Source organism: Talpa europaea (genome assembly GCF_964194135.1).
Source record: "Talpa europaea genome assembly, chromosome: 10".
In the NCBI taxonomy this organism is placed as follows: Eukaryota; Metazoa; Chordata; class Mammalia; order Eulipotyphla; family Talpidae; genus Talpa; species Talpa europaea.
In genome coordinates, this window is record NC_140077.1 from 107,991,976 (window position 1) to 108,005,190 (window position 13,215).

General features: G+C 42.8%; 1 pseudogene across 1 annotated transcript; it reads left to right on the forward strand.

Moving 5' to 3' along the window:
* Window positions 1-446: 446 nt before the first annotated feature.
* On the forward strand, window positions 447-8,115 carry LOC311178867 (AP-3 complex subunit sigma-1-like; annotated as a pseudogene). The gene is made up of 2 exons: window positions 447-461; window positions 7,560-8,115. The product of its transcript is annotated as an AP-3 complex subunit sigma-1-like (transcript).
* Window positions 8,116-13,215: the final 5,100 nt, after the last annotated feature.

A 13,215-nucleotide genomic window follows, 5' to 3' on the forward strand; every position in this document is an offset into this window, starting at 1 on the left:
AGATATTTAAATATATAATAAGGAGGGCCTCCCTGGTGGCACAGGGGTTAAAGTCTGAGCACTATCAAGCTGTCACCAGCCACTGCAGCACAAGTTTGATCCCCCACCAGGGAGCTACCCACATGACGCAGCAGACCTCTCCTGTCTCACCCACTACTCCCCTCAGCAGTGTATTTCAGTAGATCTGCCTGTTCTGCTCCCCACTCTGTCTCTGGTGAATCCTCTCACCCCTGCGCCTCTGGCCTAAATCGCAGTTCTTGTATGCATAAATAAATAAAAATAAATCTTTTAAAAAATAAAAATGACTGTCTTTAAAAATAAATAAATAAATGAATTGTAAAGAGAGGTGGTGAGAGTTAACAATTTCTCTTTAATTGCCTCCCTGACTTAAATATAATCAGAGAATGCATGTTTCTTGAAGAGGAGACACATGAAAGTCAAAAAAGATGAAGTTAGCGTTGGTAAGAAACATCAAACACTAAAAATGGCTCTAGTTTTCTCCTTTTGAACATAAGCTTTTTCTGGCTCTCCTCAGTATGCTTTCCTAGAATTTGTGTTGTCAGCTGGAAAGAAAAGCACCTTTGAACAGATTAGTCATGCCTGTTCTTTAAAGCCTAACTGGAATGGACACTGTAACTATTGAGATGATTGAGACACAGGGGTAAAGCTTGAGAAGAAGAAACCTAGATGGTTTATTTCAAAATAAGTTTGCATCACTCAAAAAGGAATCAAAACATTTCATCAGTTTATTTTATGAAATAGTTATCAACTTAAGGGTTCAATCTTTCTGTGCCTCAGATAACTCTTTTGTAAAATGGGCTATAATACCACTTAATTGAGTTGCTTTGAGTATCAAATGTGTGAGCTTACAACCATGCAAAGTACCTAGAACAATGTGTGGCGCTGAGCAAATGCACTTCGTGTTGCAATGCCCCTTGTCCCGTCTTTGGCCCATTTCTCTTTATACTTGTTCCCCTGCTAATCTCACCAGATCGCCTGACTATTTTTTTAAAGGTTTATTTATTTATGCATACAAGAACTGGGGTGTAGACCAGAAGTATAGGGGGTGAGAGGGCTCACCAGAGACAGAGTGGGGAGCAGAACAGGCAGATCTACTGAAATACACTGCTGAGGGGAGCAGCGGGTGAGAGAGTAGAGGTCTGCTGCGCCATATGTGGGTTAGCTCCCTGATTGGAGATCGAACTCATGCCGCAGTGGCTGGTGATAGCTTGATAGCACTGAGACTCTAACCTCTGCACCAAGATCACTTAACTTTAAATATCATCTAAAGTGATTCCACATTATAGTTCCAATGCCTTCTCATTCCAGCACCAGCCTGGGGTGCCTAGTAGATTTCTCAAACTCACTCTCTTCAGAATAATGTCTGTTCTCTCTCCCCAAACTGCTCTACCTGCAGCCTTTTCCTTGATGTCATTGCCATTGGTCCAAATGCTCAGGTGTCCAAAACCTCTAGTACTTTCTCTCATTCTCCACAGCCAAACTGTCGTCCTGCAAAAATAGATCCAGAATCTGGTAACTTACTGCCTCCACTGCTGCCCCCTGCTGCAAGCCACCCTATTCTCTGTCAGGGATTACTGTAATAGACTCCTAACTGGGCTCCCTGCTTCTACCCTTGCCCCTCCAGTGTCACTTTTCAAGAAGGTGAAAATGATCAGCCGACATGATCATTTAAAAATATTTAAGAACATTATCTGTTGAAGATAATTAGGATGTGCCTAGAGATTCAAGTTCAGGGATGCTGATCAACAATATTTATACCAGGCAAAAGGTGACAATAGCCTAAGTGTTCAACAATAGGAAACTAGTTTGATAAATCATGTTATAGTTAGAGGATGGATTATTTTGCAAGGTTGCAAATGTTTCATTAATAACATGTAGGTAATAAAATTATGAATTAGCAAGTATAATATATTCACATTTATATATTAATTTGCAAATTAAAAAAATGTATATGAACAGAACAAAAGACAGGAAGGAAACACACGGTAATATTAACAGCACACAGAGGTGACCTAGAACTCAACAGTCCTGGAAGAGCTACTATTTCACCTTAGCAAACTCCCTTGGAGCAAATTCAGAGTGCATGTGCAAATTCTAATCTACACTTCCTGTAATGTTCTGTAGAGTCAGCTTAAGCAACCTGCTCTTGCAGGCTGCAGATACACTCACAGGGTACAGCCCATGAATACAAAGACATTTTTACTCTAAACTTGTTGTAAAAAAATGATTCATATACAGATAGGTCTCTCATAATTTTTTTTAAAAATTCATATACAGCATGCTTAGCAAATAAGGGGGGAAAAATCCCCTAATGCTTTTAGGAATTTAGATCTTTTAAGTCTGCCAGATTAGGATGGGTTAAGCTATTTTTTGCAATGACTGATAAGAGTTTTTCAATAGCTTATCAGCTTTTAACTTGCTTTAAAAAGTAGTAACAAGTGCAAGGCATATGTTTTGGCTGGCATATTCAGGGATTACTATCTATTAGTCCTTATTTTATTTTTGTTTTAATTTATTTATTTATACAAGAGCTGGGGTACAGCCCAGAGGCACGGGAGGGTGAGAGGATTCACCAGAGACAGAGCAGGAAGCAGAACAGGCAGACTGACTGAAATACACTGCTGAGGGGAGCAGCGGGCGAGACAGGAGAGATCTGCTGCGCCATGTGGATATTTCTCTGGTCAGCAGGGAATCGAATTGGTGCTTCAGAGGCTGCGGACAGCTTCACAGTGCTGTGCTCAACCCGCTGCACCACCGGGGAGGCCCACATTTTTCTTAGTCTTTAAATGTGGAGCTTATAAGTTAGTTCTTAGCATTTTATGTTTCATGGTTTCTTGCTACTTACAAAATGAAGTCATCAGAAGGAGAAAAAAGATTCTAAATTCACTTCTTCTGTCCTACTCAGGCCTTAACCATCTTTAGTCAGAGACCACATTAATACGATCAAGAAGTTTTGTCTTATTCTTTACATAAATAAAGTACAGATAACCACTCAAGCTACCTACTTGTTTTCACCTAAAGCTACCAACTTGCTTCTACCAAATGAAAAGCAAAGAATGCAAAGCTCCTAAGCAACAGAGTGAGCCACAGTCTGTAGGAAATGACCTGAGAGCCAGGTTTGCGGATTTTTTTTTCATGAATCAAGTAATAAAATTCAACCACAGCAGGCATCGGGTATGCGATGAAATAGACTAACTTCAGCACATTCCTTTCTTTTATCACTTAGTTCAAATTAAGGCAAGGAGGCTGCCCTAAAAAACCCACATCTTGAAATGAGCACATGAAATTTTGCAGGACTTGGTTGCAGAAATGGAAGTATATTTGAATACAGTTACTTTGCTCTTTTGAATATAAAGCAGAGTTTGGCAAACAACAGTTCCCTTGAAAGAAGGAGAGAGCTGAATGAAAGTTTATGAGAGTTTGAGAGCTTTCTTCTTCTTCTTGTTTTTTTAAAGATTCATTTATTTATTTATACAAGCACTGGGTCCAGTCAGAAGCTCGGGAGGGTGAGAGAATTCACCAGAGCCAGAGCGGGGAGCAGAGCAGGCAGACGGACCAAAGCACACTGCTGAGGGGAGCAGCCGGTGGTAGGAGAGGTCTGCACGCCATGTGGGACCCTCGCCCGGCGGCCGGGGATTGAACCGGCGCTGCAGAGGCTGCGGGCAGCTTTGCAACCCAGCGCTCAACTGCTGCGCCACTGGGGAGGCCCAGCTTTTTTCTTCTTAAGACTATTTTGGCATTCTTTGAGAACAAACTAAGATTTTCTTGTCTTCTGGAAGAAGAGAAAGGTAGAAAATACTAATGTAAAACATGAGCTTTGCACCAGTAGCAAAGCAAGGGAATGAACTCAAGGATGACTTGATGGGATTGTACAAAATTGCCCATTTTGGTCACCTTCGAAGGCAGGCTGAGTCTACACTGCTCCCATGTCTATCAAATTTAAAATCTGAATGTTACTGGCATCAGAGTTAAAACCTTTATAAGAATGTGAACCAAGGCCTCCTTGGTGGCACAAAGGGTTAAGTCTCAGCACTCTGAAGCTATCCCTAGCCACTGCAATACCAGTTCGATCCCCAACCAGGGAGCTAACCCTTTTAAGAACTCTGTGAATAGTAATCTTGCATACATATTTTTAAAATTATTGAGTCGGGCCTCCCCGGTGGCACAGTGGGTTAAGCACAGCACTGTGAAGCTGTCTGCAGCCTCTGCAGCACAAGTTCTATTCCCGGCCGGCCAGGGAGATACCCACATCGCATGGCAGACCTCTCCTGTCTCACCCACTGCTCAGCAGTGCTTTCTGTCTGTCTGCCTGCTCTGCTCCCCGCTCTGTCTCTGGTAATACTCTCATCCTCCTGTGCCTCTGGCTTGTACTCCAGCTCTTGTGTAAATAAATAAATCTTTAAGAAAAAAATTATTGAGCCGAGCTACTTGTACTTTATACTAAAGGCAAGAGAGGGTGTTCAGTACACATTAACTGATGCATTGAGATCAAATCGTGGTTTGACCAGCATTTCTTGAAAACCACCAAAGTTTACACCATCCGCTTCTTTTGAATGAGACCTAGTCTTGAATATCATGTGAGATAGGAGTATTTGCCACGTCCTCTAAGCTTACAATTCTTTTTTATTTCTGTGAATAAGCTTGAACATAAAGCAAGTAGAAATTATAAATGAAGTATAATAAAAGTGACTTTGACACTGACATTTTATTTTCTGAAAGGGTTTGTTCACCCTTGTCCTGGAGCAATGAATGCTACTGATTCTGGATGGAGGGGGACTGGCTATAGGGAGGGGAGCCAAGAACACCTGGGAAGATAAGAAACGCGAATTATCTCCGAATGGTATCCCACCACTTTCACCAGAGTGCTAATATTAACAAATATGTGATAAACGGTAGGCGGGGGTGAGGCAGGCCCCCTAGTGGGCATTTGGAAACATGCAGGACATTTTTCCTCCTCACAGTGGTAACTGTGGATACAGACCGGTCATTTGATGGTTGGAGGGTAGGGATGGTCAATACCCTGCAATGCACAGGGCAGTTCCTTGACAAATGCCAACAGCCCCCTGCTGAAAACGGTCAAACACACTCATCCATACAGGGGCTTTTCCAGAGCCTGGTCATGTCCTTGTTACTCTACACGCAGCTCCCAGAGCGCCCATCCTGGGCACCAGGCCTCCTCGCTTACTTCTGAGGGCTTACTGTCCCTCTCCCCAGTTCCTGGGGCTGGTCTTACACCTCACACAGTCTTAGCGTTTCTCCAGCCTGAGTTGTGTGAGGGGGGAGCGATCTGCTTGGGGAGGAGTGTTTAGGCGTTCTGACCTTCAACTTCAGGATTTGCTTCCACCCTGACGAGCCCATGGACTGGGTTAAGCATTTGACTCTGAGCTGGCTGGGCCAGCATCTTCCAAGAGAAATACACAACAGTTCTTCTCTTGCTTCTCATGATCATAGCTCTATGCAAGAGAAAATGTGAAAGATTCTGTATTTTAGTTCTGTCACTGACCTTGGGCCACTTAGTACCTCAGACAACTTAGTTTTTTCACTTGTAAAATGAAGGAATTGGGCTAGATGATCTCTAAAACCATTTCAGCTTTGTGCTTCCATTAAAAAAGAGACTTGGTCTAGGATTTTGGCACATTTTACTTTCCTTCCTTTCATAGGTCTTTTAATTTTTTTGCTAATCAGAAGTCAGTGGCATCTTCAGTAAAGGATAATTTGATTATTTGGGCAAAAATTAGAATTTTGGAAAATTTGTATCCACTATGTTTATCTTGACAACTTCCCAAAACATCAGGAATTTCTGATGAGATTAGGGGCAATACTAACACATGCAATTTTTGATACTGTGTAATGAAATTTGTTAAAATTTAGAAAATCTGTAGAATTCAGTGAACTACTTTTCAAATGACCGATTTACATGATTTATCAGGCATGGGTCAAGATCTATTAAAAGTGTGAGGTAGGGCCTTCCTGGTGGTGCAGCGGGTTGAGCTCAGAGCTGTGAAGCTGTCTGCAGCCTCTGCAGTGCGGGTTCAATTCCCTGCCGGCCAGGGAGATTCCCACATGGTGCGGCAGACCTTTTCTGTCCTGCCTGTTGCTCCCCTCAGCAGTGCTTTCGGTCTGTCTGCCTATTTTGCTCCCTGCTCTGTCTCTGGTGAATCCTCGCACCCTCCCATGCCTCTGGCCTGTACCCCAGCTCTTGTATAAATAAATAAATCTTTAAAAAAAAAAAGTGTGAGGTAGACTATGCATTTTAATATAACAGTATAAAAAGTCAATTGATATATATTCAGATGCCGTATTCTTATTAGCCTTGAAGAAACTATAATTTGGTGGGAATGTAAAATGTCCAGCCCCAATGGAAAACTGTGACGGTTTCTCAAGATCTGCCTTTGATCCAACAATTCAACTTATGGGTATCTATCTGAAGCACTAATTTGAAGGGATATATGCACTCCTATGACTATTTACAAAAGCCAAGTTACAGAAACAATGTAAGTGCTCAATGACAGATGAGTGGATTAAGATGTGGTCTATATACAGAATGGAAGCTGAAAAAAAAGAAAAGAAATGTTGCTGTTTGCAAAAACATGGATAGAACTGGAGGGGATAATGCTAAGCAAAGTAAGTCAGAAGAAGAAAGACAAACATTGGATTGCTTCACTCATGTGTGGAATGTAAAGAAACAAAACAAAGGGACAACCTAAACAAATCCTAGAAATCTAACTGCAGAACTGAGGCTTCAAAAGGGGAGGGTGGAGGTTGGGGGCCAATGGAGAAAGGGGAAGACAGGGAACCCTGTGGACTGTGGGAGCTTTGGTGGTGGGTGTGGAGTGGTAACAGACATCTGAAAAGAGGTGGAACCTGTACCTTTAAGTCATATAAACTGTTGTAAACATTACCTTAATTTAAAAAAAAAATAAGGGTTTCCCCTGGTGGCGCAGGCAGTTGAGCATAGCGCTGTGAAGCTGTCCGCAGCCTCTGCAGCGCCAGTTGGATCCTGGCTGGCTGGTGAGGGTCCCACATGGTGCAGCAGACCTTTCCTGTCTCGCCTGCTGCTCCCCTCAGCAGTGTATTTCGTCAGTCTGCCTGTTCTGTTCCTTGCTCTGTCTCTGATGAATCCTCTCACCCGCCCGTGAATCTGGCCTGTACCCTGGTTCTTGTATAAATAAATAAATCTTAAAAAAAAAAAGTTCCACCAGCAAGTCCTTCCCCAAAGACTCAAAGTACAGCTGTCTACACATGGTGGGGGTTGGGGGGGAGGGTGGGGGAGGGGTGTGTGTGGGCTCAAACTTCAAACTGCCAGGCACTGCCTTGGACAAGCACTGAGCTGGTAGTTGGAAGGACTATCCAATGCCTTTGGGGACCTCTAAGAGCAGGATGTTCTGCCCCCTGACCCAAGCTCCCTACTTCATTTCTACCAGTTATGAAATTCACCATTGCTGCCATTACTTAGCTGAAAGAGAGCCCGCAGAAGGCACCTGGCAGCATCTTTGTTCACTGGGAGACTCTTCCCTCCTTCTTTTACCATCTGCTAGAGTTTCAAAGCAATCCTGATCTTCAGCAACCAGGGGAATTTTCAGCTTCCAAGTTCTAGCAGCCCTACAGTGAGGATACACAACAATAAATCATCAGGGAGACATTCCACTTGGTTTCCAAGAAAGATGAAAATATAATTTCCTAGGAGGAGGATTAAGTGGAGGATCTGACAACAAACGAATTATGGATATTGAGGGAACATTACATTTTGTCATCTGTGTGGATTCTTAGTAAATGAACTTGACATTTTAGGCCTAATTCAAGTGTTTGTAGAAACATTAGACAAGTGGTTTGAGAATGTCTGTGAACTGGATTTAATTTTCCAAATAGACAGGCTCACAAGATTCTTGCAGAAACAGTGCTGGGGAGTGGCAGTGGCGACCAGCATGAATGGGATGAATGAACTGGAGAAAGCTGAGGTTGGCTTAGGGGACTCTCCAGCCCAAGCTCTATCAGCTATAAAAGAACATAAATCTTCCTAAGGTCCCAAGAAATATTAACATTGGTGATATTACTATAAAAGTGCTAACCCTGCCTTTATGTATTGGATCTTAAAATATTTTATTTTAAAATAAACTTAGAAAACGTGAGGAACAGAGAACATCAGAGATTACCTGTGTAAAGGGAAAGGGACCGACCGCAAGGATGAGTGATGGGGATGGTGGAACTGCGAGCATATGGGTTGGTTGCACAACACACAGACTGGACACTAAAGGATGATTTCACTGGATGCAAATTGTCAATTTTTAAAGACAGTGGAAGAGACAAAAACTTAGCTGATGTGAAAAAAAAAGGGGGGGGGTTATGGTTTTCTCTTGCAGTCAGAAAAGACCACTCCTTTGGATGTACAGAAAGGAACTATGACGGCCTCCCGGTGGCGCAGCGGTTGAGCGCTGGGCTGCGAAGCTGCCCGCAGCCTCTGCAGCGCCGGTTCGATCCCCGGCCACCAGCGAGGGTCCCACATGGCGTGACAGACCTCTCCTGCTGCTGCTGCTCCCCTCAGGAGTGTACTTTGTCAGTCTGCCTGTTCTGTTCCCTGCTCTGGCCCTGGTGAATTCTCTCACCCTCCCGCGCTTCTGACTGTACCCAGTGCTTGTATAAATAAATAAATAAATCTTAAAAAAAAAAAGGAACAGTGAAATATGAGATATCTTCACTATCAAAATGTTTTCAAGAAAAATAGCAGGGCCACTCTGGTGGCGCAGGAGTTAAAATCAACACTATCAAGCTATCAGCAACTACTGCAGCATGAGTTCAATCCCTGGCCAGGGAGCTAACCCACAAGGCACAGCAGACCTTTCCTGTCTCACCTGCTGCTCCCCTCAGCAGTGTATCTATCTCAGTCAGTTGGTCTGTTCTGTTCCCCACTCTGTCTCTGGTGAATCTGCTCAGCCCCCAAATCTCTGGCCTACACCCCAGTTCTTATATGCATAAATAAAAATAAATCTTAAAAAAGAGAAAAATATGCATAGGCAGAAGTAATATTTTTTTCATACCTAATAATTTGGTGTGGAATTTTTCTCTCCGAATAAAAGTGTTGGAAACATTTACTTTAAATCTCATAAGTCTCAGGTAATAAGCAAAGAATGAGAACAACAGAGATTAGTTCCACAAGTCATTTCACTATGAAACTATATACAGTTCTTTAAAAAGAAGGAAAAATCATTGGCTTACATTAAAAAACAATGGACTTTGGACAAATAGTCAAAACAAATTTTCTTGAAATACAAAAATTCCAATGTAACATGCTGTCTATAAACTCCAACCAGGTTGTTCACAAGAATTTCAAAAATACACATACATGAATTTACACAGCTAATATTTCGCAGCTCTTCAGAATCTCTATGTGAATTAAGAAATTGTCTGAAATGGTCTGCCTGGACAGCCTGCAGCTGGAGCAGATGGACTGGCAGTGCCCGCTGTGCTTTGTTAGTACTTTGCCCCTTTCTTGGCACCTCTCACTGCCGTACCGGCGTGTCAGAGAAAGGCTGCATCTGCCTTACTTTCCTTTTGGCCAGTGACAGTCTGGGTGGGTCAGACGCAGTGTACCAACCAGGAAAGACTGCAAGTCTCTGAAGAGAGGAAAGTCGTGGGTTGTGGTTTCCTTTACAACACTGGTGCCCTTCTAGGGCCCTATTCATCAGGCTGTTTTTTTTTTTTTTTTTAAAGAAGTCAGTTAATTTTTTTTTTTAAAAAAGATTATTTATTTATACAAGCACTCGGTACAGTCAGAAGTGCAGAACGGTGAGAGAATTCACCAGAGCCAGAGCAGGGAGCAGAAAAGGCAGAGTAATGAAATACACTGCTGAGGGGAGCAGCGGGCACGACAAGAGAGGTCTGTCACACCATGTGGGACCCTCACCAGTGGCCGGGGATCGAACCAGCACTGCAGAGGCTGCAGATAGCTTCGCAGCCCAGCGCTCAACCGCTGCGCCACCAGGGGAGGCCCTGGTTTGTTTTTTTTTAAGATTTATTTTATTTATTTATACATACAAGAGCTGGGGTATAGACCAGAAGTGGGTGGGAGTTGGGGGGAGAGGATTCACCAGAGACAGAATGGGGAGCAGAATAGGCAGAATGACTGAAATACACTGCTGAGGGGAGCAGCGGGTGAGACAGGAGAGGTCTGCTTCCTCATGTGGTCAGCTCCTTGGCTGGGGATGGAACTTGTGCTGCAGTGGCTGCTGATAGCTTGATAGTGCTGAGACTTAGCTCCTTGTGCCACAAGGGAGGCCCCTTAATCAGGCTGATTTTTAAAGCACTTTCTGAGTTTAGACTCACCCAGGGGACTTTTAAAAATACCCAGTACCTCTAACAGCCCCAACTTATGTCAACTAAATAAATATATCTGGGTATGAATTCCAGACATTGCTGTTATCTAAAACCTCCTCAAATTATAGTAAAGTGCTCAAAGATTTGAGAACAAGGGCTTCAAGCCACAAAATAAAACAAGCAAGATCACATGAAAAGCTATGAAGGTATAAACACAAGAAACCTTGTGTGTAGCACTGCTCATCCCTTGTTAATACCACCCCCTCTTACCCTTCAGGCTCTGCACACTGGAAAGATGACCTAGAGCCTTTCAGTTAATTCTGCTTCCTTGTTTGGCGTGTGTGGTTTGCTGACAAGCTGCCCAGGCCATGGTGAAAGCAATTGCAATTAAACCTGCTGTGGAGTCAGGGTGGTTTTCTGCATCAATGAGATTTTTCTTAGAACCCTGAAAGAAGGTAAAAAAGAAAATGAAAATGAAGGAATCAAAGGAATCTCAAAGGTAGTTGAATATAATGTTTTGGTTGTAAGGAGGGAAAAGGGGCTGTTGTGAACAGAGGAATGGTATTTTCAGTATTTCTAAGAAACCTTTGATAAAAGATCAAGAAATAAAATCTATACCCTGCACTTGTTTTGCATTATACTGCTGGGGTCTTTGTGATGGGGGTATAGAGCTCTTTCAAAAGGATTAAAAGGTGACTACAATGAATACTATTCACTTTCAATATATAGGAACAGTTTAATAATTAGTAATGAGGCAAAGAAGGGAAATAACAGTCGTTATACTTTTTTTTTAAAGATTTATTTATTTTATACAAGAACTGGGGTACAGGCCAGCCAGATGCGTGGGGGGTGAGAGGATTCACCAGAGACAGAGCAGGGAACAGAACAGGCAGACTGAAGAAATACACTGCTGAGGGGAGCAACAGGCGAGACAGGAGAGGTCTGCTGCGCCATGTGGGGTTCTCCCTGGCTGGTGGGGAATCGAACCCGTGTGGCAGAGGCTGCGGACAGCTTCACAGCACTGCTCTCAACCGCCTGCGCCACCAGGGGAGGCCCTATTCCAGTTTCTTAAGGTGACCACAGTCCATGTTAGTTGTATCAGTTCTATCTTTTTCAAATGATCTTCTGTGTGTAGCTTCTAAACTGTCAATGAACTACAAAGAAACACAAGTAATCCGTGATTTCTTTAGACTAATCACATTTTAGCTGTGTCCTAGTAACTCACACATTTATCTGAAGTCTTTTGCAAGGGCAGAAGTATCCCTTGCACTTCTTTGGCAGATCCTGCCCATAGCTTGATACTGTGGGTGATAATGAAACAAGCAAAGTGGGCTTCTCTCATTTCTCCTCTGCCCTCTCTCCACTTCCTACCAAGCCATTCCCCGGTCCCTTAGCTTATCTTGACTTACCAGATGTCCATTTTAAGCTTCAGGAGTTTAAGTTCCAGTTTATCTCAACAAACCAAACAGACCAATAAAACAACAAAAGGCAAAACAAGAGAAAAGAACACCCTCCTCCCAGTAAAAAGTAATCTCTAAAGCGATGTTAATTTGCCTGATATAGGAACTTAGAGGTGACTAAAGTGATAATACAAGTGCTTCCCTGCTAACCCAAATCTCTGGAAAGATGGAGAGGTCTCCCTCTGCTTTCTGGAATTGCCAGCCAGTTATATTTAGCCCTTAAAGGATATGAGGTTCCGTACATCTGAGGAAATGCTTAAAAGTTGTTAAAGACCTAATTTTTATTTTAATAATTCAGATTAAGTTTTAAATGACTCTAGGTAACATTGATGCATAACATTAAAAATAAATGTATATTTTATACATATAAAAGTCTTTTATACATTATTTCATTGGTTGCGAATTACTAATTTTGTGTCCAGAGTAGGAAAGGTAGCTTTATTAGGCCTTTATACAAATAAGTGACTCATAAGGAAAGATTATTGGCTAGATGAGGAAGGACCATGTTTGGATTAGAAAGCACTTTTTTCTTTAGTTCAATGGCCTTTTTATTTTATTATACTGGAACTAGAGGCTTTAGTATTTCAATCTTGTTAGGGAAATACCATGTAATTAAGTATTAAATTGTTTAGCACAAAAAGTAGCAACTGAAGATGGAGAGAAAAAGGGCTCTTAAGGGTTGGGAAAGTCTCCATGCAAAGCCAGGGAGTGCGGGATGTATTTTCTAAAACTTGAGTTTCTACTAAAATTTGAGTTTTGACTTGGGGGCCACTATGCTCGGTGTCAAGTTTACAAACATGGTTTTCAGAATACATTCTACCTTCAGGTACTCACTAGGGGAACAGACCACAATCTAGTGAAGCAGATTCTGAAGAACTGATTAGGCTTTACGTAGGTAGGAGCTCACGGGCAGGGGAGTTTAAATAAAATCAAAAGAGAAGGCGGACAGGCAAAGGACGGAATTTTGAGAATTGGTGGGCCCTTCCCAAATAATTTGTTAGTTTGATATGCAAAATGTACTTTTTCCTTAATAGTCACCATTAACAGGTTCGAAACCAGAGACAAAAGCAAATAAGCGAGACCTCTTTCACTGTGTCATTCCCACACCCAGAAGGCGTCTCAAGCTTTGAGTCTATCTCTTAGGGCCACAATTTATGCGGAAAAACCGGAGCGCGGGGAGACTCTGAACCAAACACTCCGCAAGCGCAGGTGGAAACAAGAACAGGTGGTCGGGGCACCCGGGCTCGCGCGCTGCCGACGCTTCCCCGGCGCGTGATCTTGGCCAAGTCACTTAAGGCCCGTCTCGCAGGGCTGTGTGTGGGCAACTTAAACCAAGACTGAGAAAATATTTCCTCTTTCAGTCCAGGTGCTTCTGCTACGCGGCGTCTGCTGCCTCCGGGCTCGCGCCAGCCCGGCCATTTTG